The following is a 15,143-nucleotide window of genomic DNA, read 5'->3' as shown; positions in this document are numbered from 1 at the left end:
AGAGTGCAACCCTTGAAATCAAAGTATGCTACTACAACAGCAGAAGCGTTCAAACTAATGATAACGACAAAACAACCGGAAAAAGTATGGGTGGACAAGGGCACAGAGTTTAAAGGGTCCTTCGAAGCATTATGTAAAAAGAAAGGCATAAACACATATAGCACAGAGAGCGAGAAAAAGTCCGCATTCGCTGAGAGAAATATCCGTTCCTTGAAAAATCTTATTTATAAGTACTTGGAGGATAAATGGACTTACTCATACATTGACAAATTGCAAGATTTTGTCAATGCAATTATTTCGAGAACAAATCGTGTCACAAATCTTGCACCAAATAAAGTAACTAAAAAAGATGTTGCTCGCCTGATTTCATTAAGAGCAGAACAGTCTTTGAAATTAGTTCGACGTCCAAAGCTTTATGTTGGTGATTATGTTAGACTTGCCAAAGTAGACATACGTTTTCGCAAGGGTTACAAACAATCGTTCAACGATGAAGTGTTTGAAGTTTTTGACATACCAACACGAAATCCCCCAACATACAATTTGATTGATTCTAACAGAGAACCGATTGAAGGAAAATTTTACGAGTCTGAACTAATTCGCGTTCTGGAGAAGGACAATCATGACTGAGGGCACTTCCAACAGCCTTTTCACCCATAATGTTCCCCCTTCCTTCACAATTACCCTAGTTTCATCTGCATCAATGAACGTTTTTAAAGATAACACTCTGGCCAACTTCAAAAATCTCCTGAGTGAAGAAATAAATTTGCAAGGTGAATGGAGAGTAGCAGTTACAGAAATTACCTTCCCTACTCAGATAAACAACGTAACTGACAACAACATTGTGTACTACAAAAAAGATCGGGTTATAGCAAGCATGAAAGTTGAGAAAGACAAGATCTCCAGACCTTACCTTGCAGAAACAGCAAAAATAACAAAAGGAGAATATACGAGCATTGATCAAATACTGGACGAGATTCGTCGAAAGACAGAATTAGAGAAATTGGATTACGTAATAGATCCAATAACTAAACATCTTTCCTTATGGCTGCATTATTGGGAAGGTATAACTTTTTCAAGCCAGCAAATTCCTAGTCTACTTGGATTCAAAGGCGTCAGAGATGGAACTGGTTATCATATAGGTTACAAACAAGGAAGCACGAAACATAGCACATTCTCTACCCAAGATCTTATTGCTGACTATGCCGTTGATGTATGCGCTGGTACTCAGCTTATGTTTATTTATCTGGACATAATTCATTATCAAATAGTCGGAGACACAAAAGCACCCCTTTCACGAGTCATTGATACAAATCGTCGAGTGAAAAACGGTTACGCATGTACAATTGAACCGAATCATCGTAAAGTGTTTAGTAATTTGGATTTTAAAAAACTTTTGGTCAATAATATTTCCAATATTTCTGTGAACTTGTGCACACAAACTGGAGCACTTGTTCCTTTCGCTGGAGGGGGAAAAGTTGTTCTGACTTTGAAATTTCAAAAGTTTAGCAATTGATCAAAATGGATTCATATTACCACAACCAAGCAAACCTACCACATTTCTCGGGGCATTATAGACAACGAGGCAGTTGCTTCGGTGCATTAGCCTTGGGAATAGGAAGAGTCGCACTTCCACTGGTTCGAAAATTTGTGATACCCGCGGCTAAAAAAATCGGAAAAGAACTATTTCTTCAGGCAGCTCCAGAACTGATAGAAGTTGCAACAAAAAGAAAAAGTCCTAAGCAGGCACTCAAAAGCACCGTTAGAAAAACAATCAAAAAGCAAGTAGGAGGAGGAAGTAGATCTCGGAAAAGTCATCCGAAAAGAACGACGGCGTTTAAACGAAAAACGAGACGCGTCATTCCCAGAAAACGAACTGCACAGAGAAGTCGCTCCGATTTCTTTAAAAGGGTTAAAAATGATTTCTAATTTAATCCCGAGTGAAGCAACTCACAGCTCCTTGGACTTATTTGAGAAACCGCCTTTACTTGTCACTTTTGAAAATGCATTTACCCAAAAAATTGGACCTTCCTACTCTCCTGATGGTCCTATGCTCGAGTTTGAAGTACTCGGCGACAGAAATAATTTCATCGATCTTCAACGTACTCGTTTGGAAATAGTTGCACGAATTGTTCGAAGCAATGAAAACGTGCTTCGAACGCATGCTACAGAGGCGGCAAACAGAGATACGCCGTATTTTGTTAACAATCCTTTATCTTCATTATTTTCTGAGTGTACACTGTCTCTGAATGGTGAAAAAATATCAACTACCAATGCTAATTATGCCCATAAAAGCTTTATTGAGACCGAGTTTTCAAATGGTAATGATGCCAAGAAAACATGGTTGGCTTGTCAAGGTTATTATTATGAAGAAAATCCATCAGCCATTTAATGGTGCTGGAAGGATAGCTGATGATGTTACGGAGCGTAAAGGTCTCGTCGCGGCCTCGAACGAGCTGAAGCTATTTGGTAAAATTGCTTGCGACTTTTTGTCGTGTGACAAGCATCTACTTAGCGGTGTGACAATAAGATTGTCTCTTAGACGTTCTCCTAATGATTTTGTTGTCATATCTGAAAATGCAGCTGAACACTACAAGGTCCAAATAATCGAAGCTAACCTCTATGTCAGAAAGATGACTGTGACTGACTATGTTCTCTCATCAATAGAAAAAACTTTGTTGAAGAACCCGGCAATTTACAATTACATCAAAGTAGTACCAAAAACGTTTCTCGCAACTGCAGGAGTACAAAGCTGGCGACAAGAGGATGTTTTTGCAAAAGAACCTGTTCGAAGAATGATAGTAGCAATGAGCATAAACGAAGCATATTTGGGTACTAATAGAACAAACCCTTTTCATTACCAGAAATTTGGGTTGAATGAGATCATTGTGTACAGAAACGGTCTGAACCCACATCTCAACATCAGACAATAAAAGAATTTATTACAATACGCTTGAGGCTCTTGATTTTGTTTTAAACACTAGTCATGGAATCAGTCTCGCTAATTATGATAATCATTATATTATGGCTTTTGATCTCACGTCTACTCAGGAGGCTTCACACGATTTTATTCATCCTGAATTGACCAATTGCATTATTTCGCTCGAACTCAAGTTTGACGCAGGTATCGGTAATAACGTCGAGTTATTGTTTATGGGAGAGCGTGCATCAACAATTTATGTGCGTTCAGATAGAAAAATTACCAAAAACACTCTTATGACCTAAGATAGACATGGATAATCTTCAACTAGTAGAAATTATTAACCGTTGTAAACATTTGAAACATCGCTTTAGAGGTATTTTTCCGGCAGATTTGCCATGCTCATCAGTACTGAAAAACGATAATACGTTCATGATTATGAATGCCTCACCATCGGATCAACCTGGAACCCACTGGTTGCTTTTTGCTCAAGCTGGAGGACAGATATTCTTCGCAGATCCTCTAGGTAAACGATTATGTGATCATCCCCTCGTGTACAAGAATATGCGACGTACAATTCACGAGGGAAATCAGCTACTATTGAAAAAACCATTACAATCAGATGATTCAGTGTTATGCGGACTTTATTGTATTTATGTTACTCATGTTATAATTACAAACAAATTTCCAATAGTTTTCAAACTTAATGATCATGACTTGATTAGATTTGCCAAACATATGTTATTCTAAATTAATTTTTTGATGTTTTTGTAAAATTTATAAATTCGTTTTTTTTTTCAATTCATTCTTATTAACAACAAAGTTTTTTTTCTGCAAGTTTATGTGAACCGCGAAAAGTTTCATATCAAGTCCTTCGAAACATTAAGGCATGGCCGTTTGGTTTAAGGGGCAATAGCTAACCCGGCGTTGCTCGTCGCTACGCTCCTCGGGAGCGCCTCCCGCTTGTGTAGTAACATTTTTTTTGATATACAAGAGCGAAAGAAAACCAATATTTTAAACTTGAATTTCTTCTCCATGATAAATTTCACAAACAAAGTGTTTGAATCGATTTCCATACAACCATACCCACTTAAAATTATGTCAATTATTTTAGAAAACTCAGCAGCGTTTTCACCATTCAAAATATTAGTAAAAGGTTCAATTGTTACGTTAGTAATCAGGTCAGTTTGGGTTTGAACAGATTTAGTCTGCGAGCCGAAGCAAACTTGAGTCAATCGTCTGCGAACTGGAACACCACTAACATCTAAGTTGTTGATGGAGTTATAATTCACAGCTATTTTCAGTTTTTCCATCAGAGGGCCAGACAATTCATAGTTGGAGCAACCCAAAATTAAATATTTGAATGTAGAGAGAAGCAAGGAACAACGAAGGCTTTTGAAGTCCTCTTGTTAAGTAAATCGGTAGACTCTTTCGTAAATTCGACCAGCACATGATAATGTTTTTCGTTGTCAATCGAATGGTTGCAAAAATCTAATTTCTTCGAATGAGAGGATACTGCAAAATTTGCTTTTGAAGCGAAGCCTGATAAGTTGGGTTCATGATTCAGGATGAAAAGTTTGTAATTTTTACGGAACTGTTTAAAATAATCAGGGGATTGCTCATACATTGCTTCAACCATTGCTTTGAAGTTTCAATCGAATAACGAGTTGATAATGTTACACAACCCGACAGTTATCATCGTTTTCACTTTCGCATTCCTTTTCAGAGCATGAAAATTTTTTAGATTTGCTTCGCTTTTTTCTAAGTTTTTCAGTCACGTCGCAGTTTTTTGCTTTCGTCAACCTTTTGATTTTTGTATAATTGTCCGCCAAGGACTCGAATTCACCAGTTGACAAAGTTATTCCTTGTCGATACTTGAAAGTTCCCTCTTCGTCTTTTTTGTACAATTTGATAGTTATGTAAGTACCGGTCTGTGCGAATGTTTTTGCACCGACTCTAACTAAACGTTTATCATTCGAAGATATATCCCTAAAATCATCGAAATAGTCTACATCCGTGTCAATAGAAGCGTACATTATAAATGAATAACAACCAACTGGTTTTTAGTGTGGAACGTTGAAGAATGACTGATCACAGTATACGAGACAGATCATGCGCTCCCAAAGTAAAAATTTAGGTGATAAAGTTTACGAGCGCCCTAAGCCATATTGATAAGACTTAATCACCAAGGATATAATTTCTTTAACGATAAACCTCTTTTTATATGGGTATTTAGTTACTTTTTCCCCCGGCTATACTCTAAAAATCTTCTAGTGTTATTTATTGTGAAGGTTATTTTAATGACTGTTATGAATCATGGTAATGAATTTCTAACAGCATAACAAGGAATGTCTGGCAAACTATCATGAAAACTTGATTTTGAGTGCTTTCGCCCGTAGCCACTATAATAAAGCTATCACATAAATCTAAAAAATCGGGTTTTCACATTCATTCCTAATTTGACCTCAGGCGTCATGCTTAAAAGAATGAATAAAATTTGATAGCCTTGCCTAAAAAGTTATTAGCTTTGACCTAATTGAACTATGCCACCCTTTTCCTGATCTCATTCTCATTAATAAACTTTTCATACTTTTCATTCTCTCAATTTCATTTCGGTAGTTCAGTCATTTCATTTTAACAAAACTTTAAACATCTTCAAGTCATGACTAGTCCTTTACAAATAATCTCAGTGTCTGATCGAGAAAGAACAATTATCTACCAAACATACACGAGAGAGTCGATTGCAGTCATCCATCAACAGAAAGAGAGAGTCTCTCCGTCTACAGCAAGTCCGTTCAAAGACTTGGCTCCCCGAAAAAAACGACGAGAATCAAAACGAGGAATGGACTACAAAAAGTCATATCATGCTACCGAACTACCTCCTTGATCACATCGATCTACTTAGACAGAATCGAAAACGAATGTACGAGAGTTGCACTATTCACGAGAGCTATCCGGCATTAGAAAAGACGGAGATAAACGACACAACCTCGCTCGAGCAGTCTCCAAGAAAAATTCTCTTCGCGTATGACTGCGAGTCAAAGCCGTTGTATGAATATCAGGAGGGATGTATTCGTGATTATGCAGAGCGCGAAGCGTACTGGGATATTCCGACAGCAATGTCTCCCGAGTCGTTTGTTAGGGGAGCAGTTTCAACTCCAGAACAATCAACTTCCTATTCGGATGCTCGGGTTTCATCTAAAGCGGAGACAATTGATCTAGTCACCCCAGATCTCATTCAAGGCACTCCTCCAATTGCAGCTTGCTATGCGCCAAAAAAGAGAAAACTACAGTTTCGAGGTTTCTAATAAATTAAACAAAAAACTTTGTTTCAAATATTATTCCAAGGTTTTATATTTTCATTTTTGTTTGATTTGACTTCTGAGCTGCTTACACATTACTGTGTGTATATTTTTTGTCTCAGTTTTTATTTTGCTTAATAGATCAATAAAACTTTGCCCCGTAAAGTTTTCAGCAAAATGTTAGAGAAAAACTAGAAAAAAATCACAAATCGAGAATAATTTTACGCTAAAATTGTTGTTTGAGAAAGAATGAGAGAGAGAGAGGGAGAGAGATAAATACACTTGCTCAGTAGTGAACCCCACTTGGAATATCCTTTTCGGGATATTGCTTTCTTTTCAAAAGAAAGATAAATATGGAAGGGTCCAACATTTTCTTGTTGGTAGTCCAACCATATTTATTTGGCTTTTTTTTCAAACACTCTCTGTCCTCTCTCTCATCATACTTTGTGCCCGGTGGGGTTAGCCAGGTCTTATGCAAAGTAACAGAGAGTGTTTTAAGCCATAAATCTGCATTATATTACATTCATATACATGTTTTGGGTGTAAAACGGACAATTTTTTGGTAAAAATGTGAGAAAAAAAAAATTTATGTTTTTTTTTCGAAAAATGAACATGACCCTTAACCCTTGTCAGAAATTCATGGCAAATTGATTGAGGGTAGTTTCAATGGATTTGGAGAGAAAAAAATTTTTTGCCAATTTTTTTTTTCAATATTTTCACAAAAATCAGATTTTCTCAAAAAACCACAACTTTTTAAGCGTCTACTCTCATTGATTGGGCTATAATTGTTTTTTTTTTAAATTTCTACTCTTGTCCTAATGATGTATCAGATAGCTCCTAAAAATTTCAAACCACATTCACTTGAATTTAAAACGAGAACGAATAATTCAAGCTAAAAATGAAGGAAAAAAGAAGTTAAAAAATTATGTTTTTCAAATTTCGAACTTGACCAGTACCACTGTGCTCGAGGTCCCACAAAACTTACTGGTTTTTTTTTGTTGATAGATTTAAAAGACACTTTTTTAAACATTACTTTTCCTTTTTTCACAACATAAAAAGTTTGAGGTTTCCCTTTATTTTGAAAAAAAAAATTCCACTTGAAATTACAGAACGGGAGGCGTTCCCGAGGAGCGTAGCGACGAGCAACGCCGGGTTAGCTATTGCCCCTTAAACCAAACGGCCATGCCTTAATATTTCGAAGGACATGATATGAAATGTTTCACGGGACACTGAATGACATGAAGGAAACTTTGATTCCGATATCTTTTACACATTCAATTGACAATCTATGCTTATCATGCATCGGTAACTATCAAGGTATCGAATTTGCAAAATTTTCATTTTTTAAGTTTACTATTTTATTTCAACTTAATTAGTTAGTTGAGGGCTTTACTTTTTGAATACTTTCATCTCATGTTTCTACTTTTTATTATACCTATTTACGCAAACCAAGAAGTGGGCTTGAAATCATTAGGAAATTACTGTTTCACGGTTAAAATTAATCAGAAAAAGTTTTAGGCTCTATCTGAATCATTCTAAGCTTTATATTTTGTAATTTAGTGCTGAAATGTTAATTGAAAGTCTAAACCAGTCCCCTAAAAAATACCAAAACTTTATCGCTAACCCTTAAAATTAACAGCAAAAGTTTGAGGCTGTAAATGAATCAGTTTTTAGTATACAAAACCCCTGCACTTGTGCAGAGTGATGAGACATGTAGAGCTTAAAGCTAGAATAAACCCTGTTTTTGAAAAGGAAAGTACTTATTGTCCAGACGGCGAAGTATAACTCTCGTTAATGGCTTCTACTTGCCCTTACCCGCAAAGTTTTTTGGTGCTAGTCACTTCTCGCTTTTGCTTTTTCATAACCAGTTCTACTTCTTGAAATTTTCCTGAATTACTTCAGTAACTTCAACAAACTTGAGAAGACATGAGCAAAAAGTTCACAAGATCCTTCCTCCCCCTCCTCCTCAAACTGTTTGCGATGAGTGTCTCGAATCATTCGAGAGTTTGTCGGAAGCCCGAGAGCACGTCGAGCTGGTACATGACATGACTTCGAATAGTCATTGTATCTACTGCCATACAATATTTCTCACCGCGGAAAGCTATGGACAACACTTGCTGAAGAAGCACGCATTGCCAGTTTGGGACGGCATTGAGACGACGTCTTCCGCTGCCCCAACGGAAAGCGCGTTCAGAGGCAAATTGCGTCGATACGATCTCAAAGTTGGTGAAAAAGAAATGGATTTGCTTCAAGTCATGATGCAAAACAAGGAGTAAATAGATGCTCTCATACTGGAAAGGGTCAAAGGGGGTCCGAACAAGGTCCAATTCCACGTGGAAGTGGGAATGATCAAAATTCCCACTGTGCAAGACGGGGACAGTGGAAACTTCGAAAGGACCATGCTGTTTCTGATCACTAAGACATTGACAGTGTACTTCGACGGAATAGCTGGGGATCAATTCTTGGAACTGATTGAACATATGGTCAACCAAGTCAATTCGTTCTCTTCTCATGGTAGCGGATGAATTATTGACAGAATTGAAAAATTGCAAATCAGTTTCGCGGCCTTCTCACCAATAAGAGCAGGATCCTACCTCGAGCTACCTGATGCACTCAGCGCAGCATCTACTCTGCTCACAAATATCAACACTAAAGATGATGACCGTTGCTTTCTCTACTGCTTTGTTGCCGCATATCACAATGTGAATGAGCCGGCCCTCTACCCCACATCTAGACGGTGGCTGGAGAAAAACAAAGTCTCAACCTACAATCTCGACAAAGAAGGAATTGTGAAAATCAATGGGGAATACGAAATGCCAATGGGTCTGATGGATATGGACAGATTTGAAAAGTTGAACAATTGTCAAATCAACGTCTTCCGGTAAGCAAATTCTAATTGCCTTCTAAAAATTTTAAAATTCCTTCAATAAGGTTCTTCACCTATTCAAACACTTTTTTTATTTCATTCCAAACCTAGGTATAAAAATTATTTTTCTGTTCAGGTACAACGATGGCGAATTGTTGCCCATAAGAGTATCGAGCAGATCCACTACTAGCCTGATTGTGGACTTGTTGCTGCTGACAGATGGATTAAAATATCACTATGTGTTGATAAGTGATCTCCAGAAACTGGTCGAGTACGTGCGGCACAAAGTGCACCGATTTCAATCTGAGATTTGTCGCAAATGTTTCCACACATGCGCTTCATTCGAAACTCTGAGAAGACATCAAGAACTGTGCTACCAAGACGAAGATGTCGTCATAACTATGCCCAAGCCGGGAAAAGATGACCACAAGTTCAAAAACTTAACAGCTCGTTGGTACGTACCCAGAGTAATCTACTTTGATTTGGAGTCACTGCTCTTACCAGTATACGGACCGCAACCTGATCCGCGAAAATCTAGCACGCAAACAATTGAAATCCATCAACCGTGCGGCTACGCGCTAGCAGTAATCGAATTTGGGAAAAAAGACCTGTTAAAGTTTGAGCTTAAAAGAGGACCGAATGTGATGGAAGAGCTAATTAGCTCCCTTGAATCGTTAGCGAGACAAATTTACGTAGAAAAAAGGAAATATTACACTTTCACTGGTATAACAGACCAGGAACGGGAAGATGCTACAATTTGTTGGATATGCGAGAATGATTTTTCCGACAATGATCAAGTGGTACTTGATCATTGCCATTACACCAACAAGTTCCTGGGTTGGGCACACAATGAGTGTAACGTTAATAGAAAAACAACAAATTACATTCCAGTGGTAGCTCATAATTTGTCAAATTATGATTTACACTTTATAATCAAAGCGCTGGCAAAAAGCGATTCGGAAAACACTTTTTCCGTAATACCCGCATCTGAAGAAAATTATATATCCTTGACAATCTCAGTCTACATAAAAACGTACACGGACAAAAACGGAAAACTCAAAAAACTCTACGAAAATCTGAGATTCATCGATTCGTATAGGTTCATGCTAGCATCGTTGGCAAAACTTGTCGATAATTTGCCATACGAAAAGTTTTTTCTGCTGGAGAACTATTTTGAAAAACTCGGCCACTCACGTGAAAAAGTCAGTCTGTTGAAACAGAAAGGGCATTACCCCTACTCATACTTCAACCTATTCGAAAAATTCCGAGAAACTAGCCTTCCCCCACGAGCAATGTGGAAAAATAGTCTAACAAGAGGGGATGTGAGTGTTTCAAGAAGCGAGTACAATCATGCCCTTAAAGTTTTCACCGAACTGAAGTGTGGCTCACTTGGTGATTACCACGACTTGTACTTGACTACAGATGTGCTATTGCTTGCTTCCGTTTTCGAAGCTTTTCGTGAAGTTTGCTATCAAACATACGGGCTGGATTGCGCCTGTTACTTCACGGCAAGTAACCTTTCCGGGGACGCTTTTCTAAAAGTTTGTAAGCCCGAACTGAAACTCTTAACGGACCGTGAACATCTAGACCTTGTGCAGCGAGTGATACGAGGAGGCATGTCGTCGGTTTACGCGCGCCGATTTTACAAAGCAAACAATAAATACCTCGACGATTTTTCGCCCTCAGAACCATCAAGCTACATCCTCAATATTGATGCAAACAATTTGTACGGGGGGGGTAATGAAACACTGCCCTTTGCCCTTAAACGATTTTTCAATAGTTGAAAAAAGTCTGGCAGACATACTGCTCACCAGCGAAACCTCAGAGTGGGGTTATATAGTTGAAGTCAATTTAACCATACCCGTAGTGGACATCGGTGCAATGAGCAACGAGCAAGTCGACATGTTGGGAAAATTGGGAATCACCACACTGCCAAAAGTGCCAAAGCTTCAACAGACCTTGCATCCTAAAGAAGGTTATGTTTTGCACTACCTTACCCTAAAATTGTACCATGAGCTGGGAATGAAAATAACTCACCTCGGAAAAGTTCTTCAGTTCCGCCAAAGTCACTGGATGGCACCCTTTGTCGACCTCAACACCCGCCTACGAAAAGCCGCGGTAAATAAATTCCAGGAGAACTTCTACAAGCTAATTGTTAATTAAGCTTTCGGTAAGACAATGGAGTCTAAGTTAGGAAGAAAGAAGCTGGAGATTGTAAGGAATGAGAGAGAACTTTTACAAAAAACAGCTCTGAGCACAATGAAAAGCTTTCAAATCATTGACGATCAATTAGCCACAATTAGCTTTTCAGTAACAAAAATATTGTGGGATAAACCTATGATAGTTGGTGCGACCATCCTAGACCTCGCCAAGCGTTTCATGTTTCAGTTTCATTATCAAAAAATGAAACCAAATCTAAACTTGGAACTCCTTTACTCCGACACGGATAGTTTTATTTACGCTATAAAAACTGATGACGTTTACCGAGACTTGGAGAAAATAAAAGCTGATTTCGACTTTTCAAATTACGATAAGGACCATTTCTTGTTCGAGGATACCAACAAGAAAGTTGTGCTGAAGTTCAAAGACGAGACTGGTGGGAAGCCGATCAGAGAATTCTTCGCCCTAAACCGAAACTATATTCGGTCGTCCTTAATGGTAAATAAAATTTAAGCCACCCTTCCACCCCCCATTCCTACCTTTTACAGAACAAAAATACCACCACCAACCTACCTACACCCCTTATTTGTTGCATTAAACTATGGGCATTTAGCTGATTTAGGCAACATTATACAATGTTGCCTAAACGTTGATTTATCTGACAATATATTCCCTCTTTTTCCTCTTTTTTAATCATAATTTAGAGTCTTCTGCTCTTTTTTGGTAAAATGAATCAAATTTTGTTCGGTATAAATTGAGTTGCTGAAGTGAAATGAAGCTATCCCCTACGTTGTAGAAAAGAATAATAATTTTGCTTCTGTTTAGAAGGCACTCAAAAATTGAGTGCCAAAGGAATTAAACGGAGTGCACAGAGAGAACTGGTCCACCAAACCTTCGGGAACACATTATTCACTGGAAAAACAATGAGAGTGTACAACTATAATATAGTTTCGAAAGGTCACACCAATATGACAGTGAAACAAAACAAACTTGCATTATCACCATTCGACTCAAAACGTTTTCTACTTTTCGACGGAATTTCGACAGTGCTCTTTGGCCATAAAGCCGCTGAAGAAAATGGACAACTTACATCTAGAAGACATTTACATGGACACCGAATGGGCCAACTCATACAATGAAACTGATAACAGTTCTCCCGATTTTACACTTCCGGATTGGGGATTTTTACAGCGGCCCTACTCAGAAGCAGAGCTGCAAGAAGAAGAAGAAGCTTCTAGTAGCCGAGTCCGTGAACGTCCCCCTATGAAAAACCCATTCATTTTATCTGAAGCTTCAGAAGAACGACCATCTAAAAAACAGCGCAAAGAAAACCAAAACAATAAACATTAAAGTCTGAAACATATATTTTCAGATGATTTTTACTGTTCGTCCTTTTTATACTTCGACTTGTATATGTTTTGGTTTTTACCAATTTACAACTAATAAAATACTTGTATTGAGCTCAATCACTGTTTTAACATAAATAGCTTCAGGCAAATAAACTAGTAGACGCAAACCAAGTGTTAATTCAAACAAATGTGGGAAATCCTTAGGCTTGTTTTCAATAACAAACTTTAATAGCATGACAAATCTTTGACGAAAAGAAAGAAAGCCAGGAAATGATATCCACATGAAACTAGGACGAAAAAGAAAAGTTCAGGAATTAGGACGATTAATTTTAATTATCCCGGGAAAAGGGACCGCTTTAAAAGGAATTAGAAGGAATTAGTGTATCGCGTCCCGGTTGTTGAGCTCAGCTTAACAAGATCCTAAGGAGGGGGTCTTTTACTTTAGGGGTGGGAACTTGCGATCATTTACAAAATCCTAGGATAGGGGTCCTCCAAAAAATTAAGGACCCCTTTCCTAGGATTTTGCTTTACGTGAGGACCCCCCCCCCCCCTTAGGAAGGACCCCCCTTAGGATCCGGGACACGATACAATACTACTAAGCTTAGCTTAAAAGTTTTTTGGCTTAAGGTTTTTGATGACACCCGGCATAATCGATTCTTTTGGTAATTTGTTATAAGTTTGGTTTTTCATAGTTTTGTCGGTATGATATTTATGCTTAAATTTATTCGTTTTCAAATCTGATATGATAGCGTTATATATTAATGAAAATCATCATCTTTCAAACACAAATTCAGAAAATTTCATAAAAATGGTAGCACATTCTCGACACCGGTTACATCAGTTTGACCTACTGAAACTATATTTTAACTCATATCCGTGCGTATAACTCATTTTACACAGATCAACACAAAAAAAAAACTGGGTCAAGTTTCCATTACTGCCAAAACAAAAGAGTAACTATAGTAAATAAAAACCAAAACCAATCGGCGCTAACCAACCAAATAGCTCCAAGTATATTTGGAAAAAAGAGAAGTCGAGTTATTATAAAAATCGATATTACGGAATTTTACACCTGAGATCTAAGAATATTTTATGAGGGGGAGGGGGAGGGCTGAAAAATTATCATTTGGGCAGCCAGCCTACCAACTCCATTTTAGAAAATATGAAAACTAAAAAAACCCTTAAAGTACGAGATTACCAGGGTTGACTCTCGTATACAAAAGTGCTTGTAGTACAACCTAGTTTGACTTGATAATGAAAACCGCTACGCATGAATTTCTGATTTATTGGAAATTGATGAAAACTTTAACTTGAAATCAAAAAATGCTTTTTTCATAAATAGGGAAACATGATTTTGTATCAACAAGTTTCGAAGATGCTGTATTATAATCTGAATTGTATCTGTTAGATATTTAAGTTTCCGTGAAAGTTACGTTTCCTTCAAACTTGAAACTATGAAAATTTTACGAATACTGTACAATCTAGACTTGTCAATTTTGTAGTGAAATTGCATCAAATTAATTTTGGCAATTTTGGAAAATTCACAAACCACATATTAAAATTTTAATTGGCAACAATGAGGGTCAACAAATCTGAATGAGATCTACTTATTTAACATTTCCATTTCGTACTATGATAACGTTTTTAGTTTATGGTCAAAATAAAATTTTTGTATTAAAGGTTTTGTTAGGTTTACCATAAAATTCTGCTGACTTCCAAAAACAACTGCAATTCCAAAACTCAATCAGATTAAGACTGCTAGGTTTGAGATGCACCTTTAGGATCCTACATACACTTATGGACAAATTTAGGCCTCATTGAAAGTATCATTATTTAGCTTGCTAGCTTTGAGTTGCACCTTTAGGATCCTACATACACTAGTGGACAAAACTAAGCCTCATTGAAAGTATCATTACTTATTTTGAATGACTTAGTAATGTAATTCGGCTCTGAAAATGCCAGTTTTCCTCATCTGAACTAAATTTTGCATCGTAGTGAAATTTTTCTTGAATAGGCGGAATAAAAAATTTGTTTATGCAACGTGAAACATTCTGAGCGAGAAAATGGAAACAATTAGTGTGAATTTTTCACTAAAATTTTTCACACTTGGTACTTATTCACGCGAAGTGAAAAATACTTAGTGCAGATGGGGAAAGCTGGCATTTTCCGACCCGAATTACATTGGTAAGTCAATGAAACTAGATAGTGATACTTTCACTGATGGTAGCTCTCATCATTTTCTCTCGGTCAAATTAAAAATTTCACTAAGTTTCGAAGGGAATGTTGTCCAAAATGTACATTGAACTCAATCATTTCACAGAGTAAAATCACGAAATTGCGCTTAATTTTGCAATCTCATGATTGTGTAAATGGGATCTTTAAAGTTCATCTAAAACCTAGCTTTGTCAAATGGAAAAGTATTATTTTTCCGGCTTTCGTAACGAAAGTAATGGTACATTTGTGGGAGGATAATTAAGGAATACCAGCGCAAATTATTTCGAAATTGATCGGTTTTTTGCAAATGTGTTAGCAGTAGTAGATGAATTGCA

This window comes from Symsagittifera roscoffensis, chromosome 9 (assembly GCF_963678635.1).
Source record: "Symsagittifera roscoffensis chromosome 9, txSymRosc1.1, whole genome shotgun sequence".
NCBI lineage: Eukaryota > Metazoa > Xenacoelomorpha > Acoela > Convolutidae > Symsagittifera > Symsagittifera roscoffensis.
This window is presented reverse-complemented; position numbering follows the sequence as displayed.